Genomic DNA, 15,636 nt, shown 5'->3' on the forward strand with positions numbered 1-15,636 from the left:
TCCTTTTGTGTGTGTGTTCCTGGGCACAGCTGCCAGAGGAAGTCAGAAGAGGGCACTAGATCTGCTGAATCTGGACTTACAGGTGGCTGTGAGGTGTCCCAGGTAGGTACTGGGATCTGAAACTCTAGTCCTCTACAGATAAGGTCCCTCACTGAACCCATATCTCATGGGTTCACTAGGATGGCTGACCAATAGCTTCAAGGATTCACTTGTCTCTGCCCAACCTCCCTCCAGTGTAGGGGTTACAGAAGTACACTGCCACCCCCAGACTTTTGACATGAGTGCTGGGGACCTGAACTCATGCCCTTGTGTTTATGGTGCAGATCCTGTGCTGACTGAACCATCTCCTTGGCTTTTCACTTTCATTTTCTTTAAGAGTCTAGTGAGGTGGAAAGAGAATGAGAAAGGAAAATGAGACAGATACACAGCTATAGCCAGTAAGCACTGGCTGAGAGTGTGGACTACAGGCTGTGAGCTGTGCAATTGTCCAGAGGCCAGCGTTCCATGACAAAGAAGATACAACATACATAAAAGAGTCAGCCTTCAAAGGACATGCTCCCCACAGACCTCAGCGCTGGGGCAGCTCCACAGTTACTGTCTTGAAGCAGCCAAGAGAGCTCTTTATGCAGAGAACGTGCCTTCCTCCCTGGAACAATGTCCTCAGTGTAATGATTTGATTCCAATCAGAGGTCTCCAGAGACAGAAGCACAATGCCTCTGATGAACATCTGCCCACTGTCCGCAGAGGCGAGTTCACAGTCATTCTTTCTTTAAGTGATTAGTATTTTTGTAAGTTATGTGCCCAAATGGAGGCCCTACAGTCCTGCTTCCCTGGCAGCCCTTCCAGGCCAATGTTGAAGGGGAAGGGTGGGCATTCAACACAGGTTCTACCCACCAGGTTGGGATTCATAGAGCTGGCTGTGTGACCTTATGGAAAACATAACAAACAACCAAAAATGTGACTGGGAAAAATGAGTTCATCTCTTGCCCACAAGCTGTCATTTTAAATACATGACTTCTTAAAATCAATACAAATCATGCACCTATGTCAATAGGTAGATGGGAAGGAAATATAATAGTTCATAAGAGCTGAGCCAAATGGTGAAAGCACATGTAAAGTGTTCATCCTGGTTTGTTAATGTTGGTGGAGGTGCTCAGCAGACACAGTGCTGCTGTAACGCAGGTCTCTGAACCCAGATGGGTAGAGCAGCCACCTGCAATCTCCCTGCATGGGAAGCAGAGACAAAGGGTCCCTGGAGCAAGCCGGTTAGCTATACAAGGCAGATTGGTGAGCTTAGGTGAGAAAACCTGCCTCAGTACACAAGGTGGAGAGTGATTGAGAAAGACACCACTGTCAACTTCTGACCTACACACACACACACACACACACACACACACACACACACACACACACCACACCACACCACACGAGAGAGAGAGAGAGAGAGAGAGAGAGAGAGAGAGAGAGAGAGAGAGAAGAAGAAGAAGAAGAAGAAGAAGAAGAAGAAGAAGAAGAAAGAAAGAAAGAAAGAAAGAAAGAAAGAAAGAAAGAAAGAAAGGAGGGAGGGAGGGAGGGAAGGAGGGAGAAGGAAGGAAGGAAGGAAGGAAGGAAGGAAGGAAGGAAGGAAGGAAGGGTAGATCTTAAACTGCATAGATTATCAAGTAGGTAGGAATTTATTCCCTACAGTCTGGAGTCTGAAAATCAAGATCAAGATCCAGCAGATCCCATATCCGGTGAGGGTCTACTTCTTGATTTTCAGATGACCCTTTCTCACTGTGTCCTTGGGGAATGAGCTGTCTCTCTGAGTCTCCTTTATATACTCAGGTTTCCTGTTCCTGATGCCCCAGCTTTGTGACCTCATCATTTCCCATAGTCCCCACCTCTCAATACCATCATTGTATGACATTCAGACCATAGCAGAGGCTTAGCATCTCAGCAGTGAGGAGTTAATGCTTTCAGCCAGTACTATTTGATCACAGATGCTCCTCTCACAGAAAGGACCAGTTACACTTAATATCCTTTCTAGAACTTTATAAAAGAGAAGGAAGAGAAATGTATGACCCAAGGCATGGATAAAGAAACCATGATTATTATGATCCATCTGCTCTGCAATCATGTAGGAGAATGTCCACACAGAGACCCTGCAACTCTATTCTTCCAGATAGACACTAAAGAAGCATTTGACCCCATGTGCCCCACAGTTACATTAGAGTAGGTTTGCTGTGACATAGAAGGGAGCCATCTATGATTATTTATATCCATTGTCACCTTGGTGGGATATGGGAGCAACTCTAGACATGTCCATGAGGGAGATGACTGCACTTAATGATGTAAGTGGGAAGTTTGTGGTGGTTTGATGAGAAATGCCTCCATAGACCCAGGTATTTGAACTCTTGGTCCCCAGTTAGTAGAGCAGTTTAGGAAGTTTATGGACCCTTTAGGAGGTGGAACCTTGCAGGAGGATGTATGCCACTGGGGGTGGGCTTTAAGAGTTTATCTACAGGTTCCACTTCCTGTTCTATCTCTCAGTTTCCTGTGTGCAGATAAGATGTGATCAGCCAGCTTGCTGCTCTTGCTTCTGTTAAGAAATCTTGCTCTGAAATTGTCAGCTGAAATAAACTACTTCTTCTTTCTGTTGCTTTTGGCCACAGTATTTTATCACAGCAACAGAAGCCTCACACTTCCTATGGGCAGCACCATTCCATGGACTCAGAGCCTGGACTGCATAGAAAGGAGAAAGTGAGCTGAGCTCCAGCGTCCATCCCCTGGCTGTAGATGCCATGTGAGCAACCGCCTTATGCTCCTGCTGACATATAACCCCCCAATGATGGACTGTGTCCTCAAACTGTGAGCCAGATCAAGCCTTTCTTCTCAAGTGGCAGGTGTTCTATCTCAGCAATAAGAAGGTAACTCTTATACCATCATTGTGCCTGACAGCGAAGGCACAAATACAGTGGCTGTGACACCCTCTCAAGGTGGATCACACAGTGATTGACACAGATGGTCCAGATACAAAGTACCAGCATGGATTAGTGTGGGGACAATACTCAAACACGAGGCAAGAAAGAGCTCATGTTCATAGATTTAAAAAATAGTGCAAGGACTGTGCCAGAAAAATCACCTCAGGAGCAATGACTTCCCATGTCCCAGGGTAGTGACATCAGCCTTCCATAATGCTAGCTGTTTTTATGAAAAGAAGTTTACATTGGATTGCCTGTACATTGCTACCTCTCTTTCAGTCTAGAATTCCTGTCACATCTCTCCTTGTGCTATTAATATTCCATGGCAATGGCCTCTCTAGCACGCCTTGATGGGCTCGGCTTTCAGGAGTTTTCATGTCTCAATTGAACTGTGTCTGCACTGAGACTGATTTTCCACCGTGGGGCAGTGGTCACCGTGAGTTCACAGATAAGGCTCCATTGAATTAATTCCCTAAGTGCCCCATTGCTTCAAGAAAAGATTAGAGGTGAATTAAAGGAGAAAAAGGAGAATAGCTGAATGATGAAATCTGAATGACTGATTTGGGGGCAGGTGAGAGGAAGAAGGAAAGTTAATTGTGTCTAAAAAGTTCTTAGGCTGGGACCTGTTCTGACAGAGCATAAAACTTAGTTCTAACAACCCATGGGAGGAGGGGCAGGAAACAGCCCATGGTGGGAGGGGCAGGAAACAGTCCATGGTGGGAGAGGCAGATAGCCTACAGCATCTGTTCAGAGCCTCTAGTTCTTCTAAAAGGCTTAGCATAGGAGTCTCTGGGTAGGTGATGTCACACAAATATAGCCCACATCTCCAGCTATGGTTTTGCAAACCATACAGATGGTATCTGACTCTGACCTTGACACTCCATTAATAGCAAACTCTAGTGTGTTGAAGATTAAAGACCTGAAGCAGAAGTGAGTGGCTCTCTCAGAGTGTGTCTATGGGCAGCCTGGAACACTAGCCTTGGCATAAACTACCGACTCTGTTGGCTGAGTGTTGCAGAAGCAGCCAGAGGTGATCCAGTCTTACAATGGCATCCATAAAGAATGCTAGACACTGTTTTTTCTCTTGTCATGCTCTTAGCTTCAAGGTGCCCTCATCAGGGAGACCCTCCTGTTCCTGTCTCCCTTTGGATATTAGGAGTCCTTGCTCTTCTGAGTCCGTATGTAGACCAACATCCACCCAGGCCACTGGCTATCCCACCACCCTGTGCTTTAGATCTTCACATACCTATTGCCTCTTGAAGGCAAACTGAATGCCTACCATTTCTGTCCCAACTTAAGGAATTAGTAAACACCTGAAGGATAGAGGAAAGCAACATGTAGAACATATTGGGGGCACAGTTGGTACTTGGAAGCTTGGAGACTAACCTCATGTCTTGCTCTGATAGACAGCTAGTTACCTCTGGCAGGTTTTTCCAAGGGAACCATGATGAACCAGATGGATTTTGAATGCAGCATTTACCCAGTACCTATTGTCATTGTGATGTCTTGGAAGCCTTACCACACCTCATCAGATAGCATTTGACCCTACACAGACTGTTGCAGATGCAGCCCCAAGCAACATGACAGACTCACTTGTGCAATGGAGCTCTTCTGACATTGATAGGTGATGAGAGCCCTGCTGCATCTCCAGATATTTCCTGATGTCTTCGTGAATGGTCATGTGGAGCTGCTGAGTGAAACTGAGGGGTGCTTATACCTGATGTTCTGTGGTCTCAAAGCTTTTTCCACAGAGATGTGATTTAAGAAGTAAGGGCCTGGGCTAGGGAGATGGTTCCATTGGTAAAGTGCTTGCCTTACAATTTGATCTCCTGAATTTGATATCCTTAACTTACAAAAATGCCAGGAATGATGGGCCATACCTCTAATCTCAGTGACAGTGAGATGTGAGTGGAGGCAGCCAGATTCTTAGGGCTCTGTATTACTTATTTCTGCTGCTGTGATAGAACACCATGACCATGGAAACTTATAGCAGGTTCACCTGGGCTTATGATTCCAGGGGGTTAGAGTCATCATCATGGCATGGATGTGTGCCAGCAGCAAGCATGGTGAGTGGAGCAGGAAGCTGAGAGCTCACCTCTTAAACCTCAAGCAGGAAGCAGAGAACACACTGGGAACAGCACACAGCTTTGAAACCTTAATGCCCAACTCCAGTTGGGCATACTTTGAAAAAGACCACACCTCCTAAACTCTTCAAACAGTGCCACCAATTGGTGACCAAGTATTCAAATGCCTGAGCCTATGGGGGACATCTCACTCAAACCACACAGCTTATTGGCCAATGAGTCTTGTCTACTTGGCTGATTGCCAACCCAATGAGAGACTTGGTCTTTTTTTTTTTTTTTTTTTTTTTTTTTGGTTTTCTTGAGACAGGGTTTCTCTGTTTAGTTTTGGTGCCTGTCCTGGATCTTGCTCTGTAGACCAGGCTGGCCTTGAATGCACAGAGATCCACCTAGCTCTCCCTCCCGGGTGCTGGGATTAAAGGCGTGCACCACCGCTGTCAGGTGAGACTTGGTCTTAAACAAAAGATGGAAAGCATCTGAGGAACAACATCTATGGGTCTCCCATGACCTCCACATGTGTGCACCATAACACACATGTATACATACAAGAACATGCACAAATGCAAAGATAAGTTTAAAAAGTAAGGTGACTTAAAACACCACTCCCCTGGGGCTGAACTTTGCTTGACTGCTCTCCTCTAACCACCCCTCACCCCCGTGTATAAGCTGTGATACTGGGTGTATGTTGGGCCTGGAATCCCTAGAGAACTTTTACAACTTGGCTCCTAACTAGTTTCTGTCTATAAAATTAAAGACTGACAATAGATTAATGAGTGCTGTAAAGTCGTCTCCAATTTCTAACCACTGCCTCAATTAGTTTGAAAACATAACAGTGTGTAACAGCAGATCTGCTGTTTCTGGGAAGAGTGTTAAACACTGTGGTTTATGGAGGAGAAAGTGGGGCAGAACTTAGGAGAGAGATGGAGGGCAGGGGCAGTCCCTTTTGTTGTGTAGACAGCAAGGCACCTTCTGATCTGCCAGAGGCCCCCCCCCCCCTAGCTCTCTCAAGGTCCAGCAAGGCCTGAAAGTGAGTCTACTTGTTTCCATCCTGTCTCAGTCTCCATCCAGAGACACCTTCATGAGTCCTGGCCAGATAATAGGTACTCTGCTTGGGTGCACCATACACATGACTGTCAGGTCCAAGGCATCTGTGTGGGAGATCCTGTTTTCTCTTAGACCCACAGGATTTCCTTTGTTCTCTTTCTCCTCAAACCTGATGGTACATGAAGAGTTCTCTGCCCTGTCAGACTAACTAGATGTGTTGTCTATCAGCTCTGCTGGATTTACATGCTGCCCTGCTGTCGTGGCTTGAGTGTGAAATGTCCCCATAGACTCATGTTTGAGCACTTGGTCTCCATTGGTGACACCATTCGAGAGAGTTGTGGAATCTCAATAGCAGAAGTGAGTCACTGGGGTTGGACCTCGAGTTGTAATAACACAGCCATACTTGTGATTCTGTGTGTGCTTCCTGAGTGAGGTTGCAATGGGACCAGCTGGCCTCCCTTTCCTGCTACCATGCCTCCTTTGTTATGCCTTCCTCACCATGATGGACTGTGCCCCTTTGAACTATGAGCTGAAACAAATCCTTTTTAAGCTGCTCTTGGGGGCATTTTATCACAAGTAGACAGTCACTAAGGCCCACATCTACCTGGGCCTTAAGATTTGGCTTTCATGGTTGCCAAACCCACATGACTGCTCCCTCCCATTACCAATCAGACTTCATTGCCCCTTGGTGTCCTATCTCCTCCATCTCTCTGGTCTCTCATTATTATTCATGCCTCATTTTTTTTTCTGCTCAATACATTAACCCACTTACTGCATCTCAATGACATCTGGTGGCCCCTACCTCAGGAGTTTGGGATCTGATGTTTTCACTGTCTACTTTCTCTAGGTTATCGTATAAAAACATGTCAGTAGTCTTGTGTGGTGGTTTGTTTTTGCCTTGTCAGCTTGACACAAGCTAAGGTCATCTGGGAAAAGGGAACACTGATTGAGAAAATGCTTCCATTCTATTGGTCTGTAGGCAGATCTGTGGGGAATTTTCTTGATTAATAATTGATGTGAGACAGCCCAGCCTACTGTGAGGAGTACCAACCCAGTGCAGGTGATCCTGGGATACATAAGAGAACAGATTGATTGAGTCATGAGGAGTAAGCCAGTAAGCAACACTTCTCCACAGCCCCTGCTTCAGTTCCTGCCTCCAGGTTCCTGTCTGAATTTCCTGCCCTGACTTCCATTAGTGATGGACCTAAGAGTTGTAAGACACAATGAACTCTCTCCTCCCCAAGCTGTTTATGGCATGGTGTTTTATCACAGCAAAGGGATCCAAGCTAAATCACCCAGGCCTGTTAATTTCTGTGCTTTACTTCCTAGAACATGCTTTGAAACTCCTGTGCATCTTATTGGTCTTCTCTTGGATGGAAGCATTCCCATGTGCCTTGAGAGACATGTCTGACACTCTATATACACATGATGTTGAGATGGGTTTTGTTCAAGGTTTACTCATTGGTCCTGTTCCCAGTGGCTCAAGATGTAGTGCTCTCCTGAGCCCGATGGGACTGGTGAGCAATGAATCCAATCAGCAGGAAACTTCATTCTTTTCATCCCCTATGGGCTCCTGTTGCCTGATTCTGAACCCCAGTGTTGCTCTGGGAGAAAAGACAAGTGCTAGAGCCTGGAAGATTACTCAGCTGGTGGGAGGGCAAGCATGCTCCCTCTCTGTCTTAGTTAGGTTTCTATGCTGTGGTAACAACTATGTTCATAAACATATTGGAGAAGAAAGTATTTATTTCTCCTGATAGCTTATGTAGGAAAGTCATCCAGGAAGGTCAGAACAAGAACTCAAGGCAGGAACCTGGAGGCATGAGCTGAAGCAGAGGCCATGGAGGAGTGTTGTTTACTGGCTTAACCGCCATAGTTTGTTCAGCCTGCTGTCTTATTGCATTCAGGACCACCAGCCTAGGGACAGCTTACCACAATGGGCCCTCCCATTCAACCATCTGTCAGGAAAATGACCACAAACCAGTCTGGTGGTTGCATTTTCTTAATCGAGCTTCACTTTTCACAAATGACTCTAGTTTGGGTTAAGATAGCATAAACCTGTCCATCACATGGTTGGAAACCTTTCCAGCCACTCAACTATTTAGTCACAAGTCCAAGCAGATAGACAACCAGCTTCCAAATATGGGATGAAACTCACTTTGCAGCTATGACATGACCACGTGTCCATAGTGAACTGGGCATTTTGAACCTCCATTGAATTTGGCCTGAACTAGACTAAGACTTCCAGTGTGGGATCTGTGTGCCACACCCCCAAGACTAGTCAGGTACCCATGAGCACTGTGGGTGGTGTTGGGTGCTGGGCTCTGAGTACTACTCACATGTTCTCTATGTGTTATTTTACTGAGACATGACAACAAGCCTGTGGAGTTGGAGAAACATCTTTCTCCTTTCCATAGAAAATAAAATTGGAACCTCAAATTGTCATCACTCTTTGAAGGCATTCAAGGTCAAGGCTGACCTCTAAGCATGCTGTTCTAACACTTTTATAAATGGTGGGACCACAGGCTGAAGTCTAGTCTCTCTCACCCCCAAATCCTATATATTTTACACAAATCACGCCATTGCTGTTGTTGGGCCTGAGAACACAGGGACTCAGGATGCTCACAGCCTTCAATGTTCGGATTCTTTCATGGTGGAAGGTTCTTTTGCCATCTCAGAACCTCTTCCCTGTCCACCCTCCTTCGCTTCCAGGCTTTCCCACTCTTAGAACCAAGGGGACCTACAAGCCCCTGTGTAGTGGGTAGCCATCCCAGCATTGGCCTGGAAGTTCCAACCCCCATTGAGGCTTCGGTAATGGTCATGCCCACAAGGCGGGACTGAGAGAGGAAGCAGAAGACCCAGGATCGAGAGGAGAGGTCTCTCTTGGGTCTGGGACCCTGGACACTGGAGGTAGACTGAGCAGAGTTCTCCAGAGAACACCGCCAGACTGCTCCATACCTTTGCCAGACCCTACAACCTATCCCTTCACTTGTAAGTTACCCCACAAAATAAACCTCCCTTTTAACTACCTGGAGTGGCCTTAATAGTTTCACCAATACCACTGGCTGGCTCTTCCTAGCTGCTCCCACATGACTCTATGTCTGCGAAGCTCAGACTTGAGTGTCAGACTGTGGTGCCTTGGACAGAAGGACAGCATGTGAGCACTCATTGCTCTGAACAACACAAGGCATGTCAGCCCTGTGGAAATTAACTATGGAATGCAGTGATGGAGAGCCTCATCTCTTGCCTTAAGATTTCTCTTGAGGGAAGGCCATTTGTCATGTACGGGTCCAGCTGAGTTATATTGTTTCCTATTAAGATAAGTCTAAATGAATCTTTAATGATAGGACGCACTATCTCCCCAGATTTAGAAGCAGAGCATTAAACTGGCTGTTCCCATCTGGAGCATTGGTGTCTTTCCAGAGCCATCCGTCAGCCACAGAGCAAGAGGGCAGATGAGGGTCCCTGCAGATTTGTCTGCACAGCTGGAGCCGGGACACTCTGCATGTCAATCACTCTGCATCATGGATCTGTGGGAGACTTCTGGGACTGTCTTGGAAAAGATGGTTGTGTGAGGTTCTAGACACTCCCCTTGAAGTACTTGAGCTATTAGAATGGAAGTGTTGACATCCTGGCCTGGGCGCTGCCCTTGACCTTCTAGCTGACATCTGTACCTGACCCCTGCCTTTATCTTCCTGCTTTGGGACCCTTATCTGAGATGTTGTATGTCAGAGTCACAGTTACAGCTCTTCCATCTTTGGAGAGCTCAAAAACCACTCCTTCCTGACTGCTCAGCAGCTATAAACTCTGGCCTCTCAGCTTCAAATGCTCCTCCTGAGCTCACAGACCTTCCATGGCCGCCCCCTCCCATGGCTGCCCCCTCCCAATCCTTCTCCACTCCAGGGACATAGATTCCCTGGTGTCTCCCTTGACACCCAGTGCAGGGGAAGTCTAGGGCCCTCTCAGACTATGTGATCTCTACTCCTCCAAGCAGCACCCACCCCACTTGGACCAAGCCAGTGGGTAGCTGTGTGAGATCACATGGACTGTTCCCAGTACTGCCTGTACAGCCCTTAGGCTGGCCCAGCAGCCACATGTGCCTCCTTCAGGGCATGGAAGAATCCCCGTGGCTGACGCCAGTGCCAGTAAAGCTCTGTCATGTCTAGCTTGACAAAGGATAATGGCGTGTTTTTCAGCCCTCATCACCCTTCTTGCTTAGATTTGTATATGCAAATTTTAAAAAACAAATTAAAGATCACAAATGGGAGATAAAGGAAGTATTACTCAGCTGAAGGAGCTACAGATGTGGATCCTGGCAGGGCTGCTGCGCAGCTGTGTGTCCTCGGGCAAGTAAGACACACTTGGGTCCTCCAGAGTCAGCCTGCATTGGCTGCAGTGCTTGACCTGCAGGCTCACAGGGCACCCCTCCGACCCCCAGGAAGCTAAAGTGGAGCTCGGCAGGTGCAGGAGGAATCTGACGTCATCAATGGCAGCATTCTCGGTTCATGGCTCACAGTACCAGACCCAAACATCATGTCTGCATTTTTTAGGGAGTCAGAGAATGCTACTTCAACATGGCTGGTGTGAAAATGGAGCTGAAGAGTTGGATTTCAGAAGACAGAGAGTACCATGTGTGTGATAGTCCTTAAGTGTCATGGGGCTTAGGAGAGGAGTTCACACATTGAACTCCTTATAACATGTTGGATCTGGAGTCTAAAGAGACCCACAAGCCTTCATTTCATTTGTGTTTGTAGGATTTTTATCCATGGAGGTGGTTGAGTGACAGCAGAGACCAAAGCCATTAAAGACCTGATTCCTCAGTTTCCTAAGGGTAGAGCTCCCAGGGCAGAACCAGGTCATACCACACAGAGGCCCAGCACATGGGGGCATGTCATGCCACACAGGGATGGGACGATACAAAAATTGTAGAATGTCTTTGAGAATGAACAGCAGACCTTTTACAGGGTGCTAGGGTCTCAGATTAGACAGCAAAACTGAATGACCCCAAAGTCACCCTGAGCCATTGGCTTTTGTGTTCTTGTCTAAAGAATTTGAAGTATGAAATTCATCAGACTAAGGAGGGTGCGTTTTTTAAGAGAAAAGCATATTATAGATTCAATATAGAGCTTAAGAAGGAAGAAGAGGGAGAGAAAGAGAGAGGGAAAGGGAGAGAGAGAGATAGGGAACTCCAGCACAGATAACAAGAGGGATCCCAGGAAATAGGGCACCATCAAGCTCATCTCTGATTTTGCAAAGGATCTACCCTGAGGACAGATGAGCTACCCTGAGGACAGATGAGCTGCTTAAAGTCCAGCTTGTCCAGCCAGGAGGTGAGGCATTCAGGTGCCTCCTCTCAGTGTCTTAGCCTCTACAAAGTGGGGCTTCTTTGGGAACAACAAAGAAACCAGAACCAGGACTCTGTTCTGTACCCCTGGCCTCCCGCAATGGCATTCTTGGAAGTGCCACGCTGGGTCCCCTGCCCCAGCAGACCAGTTTCTTCTCATCTGCAACACACTATGCAGGGCCACACAGGAAGTACTGGAGTCAGGCACAAGTGTGAGGAGAGCCAAGGCCAGGGCCTTTCTAGTCCCAGACAGAGCTTCTGGGGGGCTCTGGGGGGCTGTGTGTGTGTGTGTGTGTGTGTGTGTGTGTGTGTGTGTGTGTGGATGGGGTGGGTGTGGGGGGGGCTGATTTCAGTCTTCAGGGACCTCTGACTATAATGCGCTGCCCTTTGGTTGTCTGATGCTGCGTGGTACCCTTAACATTAACCCATTAACAAAGCAGGTGTGTTCCTAAACTCTCAACAACTGTTAGGATCATGAACAAATGAGCCTGAGCATGTCAGGAAAAGCACACTGAAGAAGGAGGTATCTTGAGTACAGACTGGGAAAAGTTGGCTTGTACATGGAGAACTTCCCCACAGGAATGCCCTATGCCAGCCCTGGAAAGCCAGTCCCTGCTGACAAGCAAGATTTTAAACCAAACATCCCAAGATACAGAGAATGGAAACACAGTGAACCCATCTCAATGCTGACATGTGGAGATGGGAGGAACTTTGTAGCAGGCTTTCATTTGGGCCACCAACCAGCTCCCAAATCATGACTGGGAGACTTAGTGTTAGTTATGAATGCTTGGCCTTGTCCTAGCTCTTACTACCTGTTTCTCTTTATCTATGTTTTGCCTCAGGGCTCTTTCACCTTTCTGTATGCCCTTCTTTCCTGCTTCTTGTGTCTAGCTGGTGACTGCCTGGCTTCTGGCCCCAGGCATGTCCCTGTCTTTCTCCCTTGTTCTCTTCTCCCATTCTTCTTTCTTGAGCCTAGATTGCTCCTCCTACTTATCTCTCTCCTGCCAGCTCTACTTATCTCTCTCCTGCCTAGCTATTGGCCAGTCAGCTTTTTATTAGACCAATCAGGTGCCTTAGGCAGGCAAGGTGAAACAGTAACTCATCTTTTCATAATTAAATAAATGTAGCATAAACAAATGTAACACATCTTTGCCTAGTTAACTTCCTCCATGGAGGGTGATGGAGAAGTGGGTGGAGGAGATCCCTGCTTCACCGCTTCTCAGTGCCCAGCAGGCAGGCAGCATTCTGAGCTTAAGATGTGTCCTGTCTTCAGGATCACCACCTTTCCTCTAAAGTAGACAGGGGTGGTTGTGTGTTGCATTCCAGCACCCAACCCAATCCATTTCTGCTCCTCCAACCCTTGAGCTTAGAGCAGCTGACTGCTTGAGCCTTTGTGTTGGAGCCTGTCTTAATTTTGTATTTTGTTTTGTTTTGTTTTTGTTTTTCCTGGAGTTGTGATAAAATATCCCTACAAAAGCAAATGGGAGAAAGGGTTTGTTTTGGTTCACACTTTGAGGGTGTGATTCACGGTTCACACTTCAAGGGTGTGATTCACTACAGCAGACATGTCTGTCAAGGCATCAGGAGACTGCATCACATTCATAGTCAGGAAGCAGAGAATGGTGGCTGCATGCATGGTCAGCTCCATTTCTCCATTTATGGAGTCCATGATCTTACCTAGGGAATGCTGCCACCCACAATGGGCAGGTCTCCCCTTGACAATGCAATCAAGATAAAACCCCAGAGGCCTATCTCTGAGGTGATCTACCTTCTTAATCATCAATTAACACCAACCATCATGGGCTCCTCCCAAGAGTAGGTGGGATGATATGTTTGGAAGCACTCAGCCTCTGCTGTGAAAGTGGCAGATGGCCTCCATGGGTGTGACACATACTCCAGACACAACCTGGCTTCAGGATATGTCTTCATGGTATTCCCAAGAAAAAGGTCACTGTGCTGGTGGTAGACAGGACACACTTCCATAGCGAGCATGTACCTGTGGGTGTGCTAAGGCTGCTGCCTGGGACAGAGACCATGCCTCCAATGTCACCCTGCTCTGTGTCTGCCAGAAACAGAGTGTGATTCTCTCCCCATGGTGGTTTGCTGGCTGAACACAAAGGACCTTGGGGACAACTCTGAGGTCTCAGCAGAACCACAAGATAAAAGGAGAGGCTTGCTCCCTAGTACCCACAGGGAAAGATGTGTGAATATCCACAGGTAACAGACACACCCCAGGAAGTAGGGAAGACTCGGCAACCCAAAAGCCTGAAAGTGGTGCTTGATGTCCAGTGCATTGCAGAGGTTGGGCAATTTAAAATGCTGCAGGGAACAGTTTTGTAGAGTCATAGGAGTTGGCTATGTGGGTTCTAGCCTCAGCAGGGGCTGGGCAAAGGAGGTGCCAGAGGCCTTCTGCAAAGGCAGGGCAAGGAGGGTAAAGAAGTATGGCATATCCCCTCACCCCCCTGCAAATCTCCTGATGCTGGGTTGCCAGCAGCTGCAGACTGTTAGATCAAGAAGAGTGGCCAGCAGTCTGGTTTAGGAAAGGAGTTGCCACAAAGTTGTTCTTTAGGAAGGAGCTGTATTAGGAGAATGGGGTAGTGACCATAGCATTCATGATTGAGTCTTGCTGTGGGAGGACATTAGAAAGGGACAGCATGATGGGGTCTTAAAGGAAGGAGACACTTACCTTTAGAACCTGGAGAGGGCTCATTAAGAGGGACAGGCTGGGGCTGGAGAGATGGCTCAGAGGCTCTTAGCATTTGCTGCTGTCATAGAGGATCCAGGTTCAGGTACCAGCAGCTCACAATCAGCTCCATCTGCAAGGGATCCAGTGTCTCAGGTTCCTGTACTTGAGTGCACACACACCCCAACATACACATACACATAATTAAAGGTAAAATTAATAAACTTTAAGAGAAAACTTAAAATCAGCAAGAGATCACTGCCCCATCTGGGATGTCCTGGAAAACTTGGAGGATATCCAACTTTTATACTTGCTTAGAGAGTGGCTGGGAAGTTCACATCTCATGTCCTAGTCATGTGAGAAGGAGCATGAAGGAGGCAGATACAGGGTACGTCATAAATAAGAGGCAGTGGGGTCGCAGCACAGCGTGGTGTCTTCCAGCTATACCAGAGAATTAGCTGCAGGAATGCATGGCCTGATTTCTGCAGGCTCTGGGATCCGGAAGCTTTTAGTGCCAGTGTATTTGAGCGGCAGGCTGATGACCACATTCTGCGTGGTATGTGTCCAGTCATGGCCTGTCCCCTTCTGCTGTGTCTTCTGGGAATGCTACCTGTTTTACTATTTTTAAAACATATATATTTTATATATTAAAATGTTTTTGGGGGATTCTTTGCCTTTATTAAAGTGACTCATTGCTTGATTCTTTTTTTTTTTAATATAAATTTTAAAAATTACACATCAGCCATGGGTTTCCCTGTCCTCTCCCCTCCCGCCCCCCCCCCCACCTTCCCCCAGCCCCTCCCCTCCATTCCCACCTCCTCCAGGGCCAAGACTCCCCTGGGGATTCATTTAAACCTAGTGGATTCAGTACTGGCAGGTCCTGTCACCTCCATCCAGACTGAGCAAAGTGTCCCTGTGTCAGCCCAAGGTTCCAAACAGCCAGCTCATGCACTAAGGACAGCTCCCGGTCCCACAGCCTGGGTGCCTCCCAAACAGTTCAAGCTATTCAATTGTCTCACTTATCCAGTGGGCCTGCTCCAGCTGGGGGCTCCACAGCCTTTGGTTCATAATTCATGTGTTTCCATTCGTTTGGCTATTTGTTCCTGTGCTTTTCCAATCTTGGGCTCAACAATTCACGCTCTTACAGTCCCTCCTTTTTCTTGACAATTGAACACCTGGAGCTCCACCTGGGGCCTGGCTGAGGATCTCTGCATCCGCTTCCATCAGTGTTTTTAATATATTTTGTATATATTTGGCTCTTTAAGACAGGGTTTCTCTATGTATCAGTCCTAGCTCTCCTGGAACTCACTTTGAGAACAGGCTGGCCTCAAACTCACATATATCTGCCTGCCTCTTCGTCCTAAGTGCTGGGATTAAAGGTGTGTGCCGCCGCTGCCACCGCCGCCTCCGCTGCCGCCGCCGCCGCCACCACCACCACCCAGTTTAAAACTTTTAAAATTTATGTCTGTGTAAATGTATAAATATGCCCTTGGAGGTCAGAAGAGAGCATCAGATCCGGGGATCTGA

This window comes from Onychomys torridus, chromosome 2, assembly GCF_903995425.1.
Source record: "Onychomys torridus chromosome 2, mOncTor1.1, whole genome shotgun sequence".
NCBI classification, from domain to species: domain Eukaryota; kingdom Metazoa; phylum Chordata; class Mammalia; order Rodentia; family Cricetidae; genus Onychomys; species Onychomys torridus.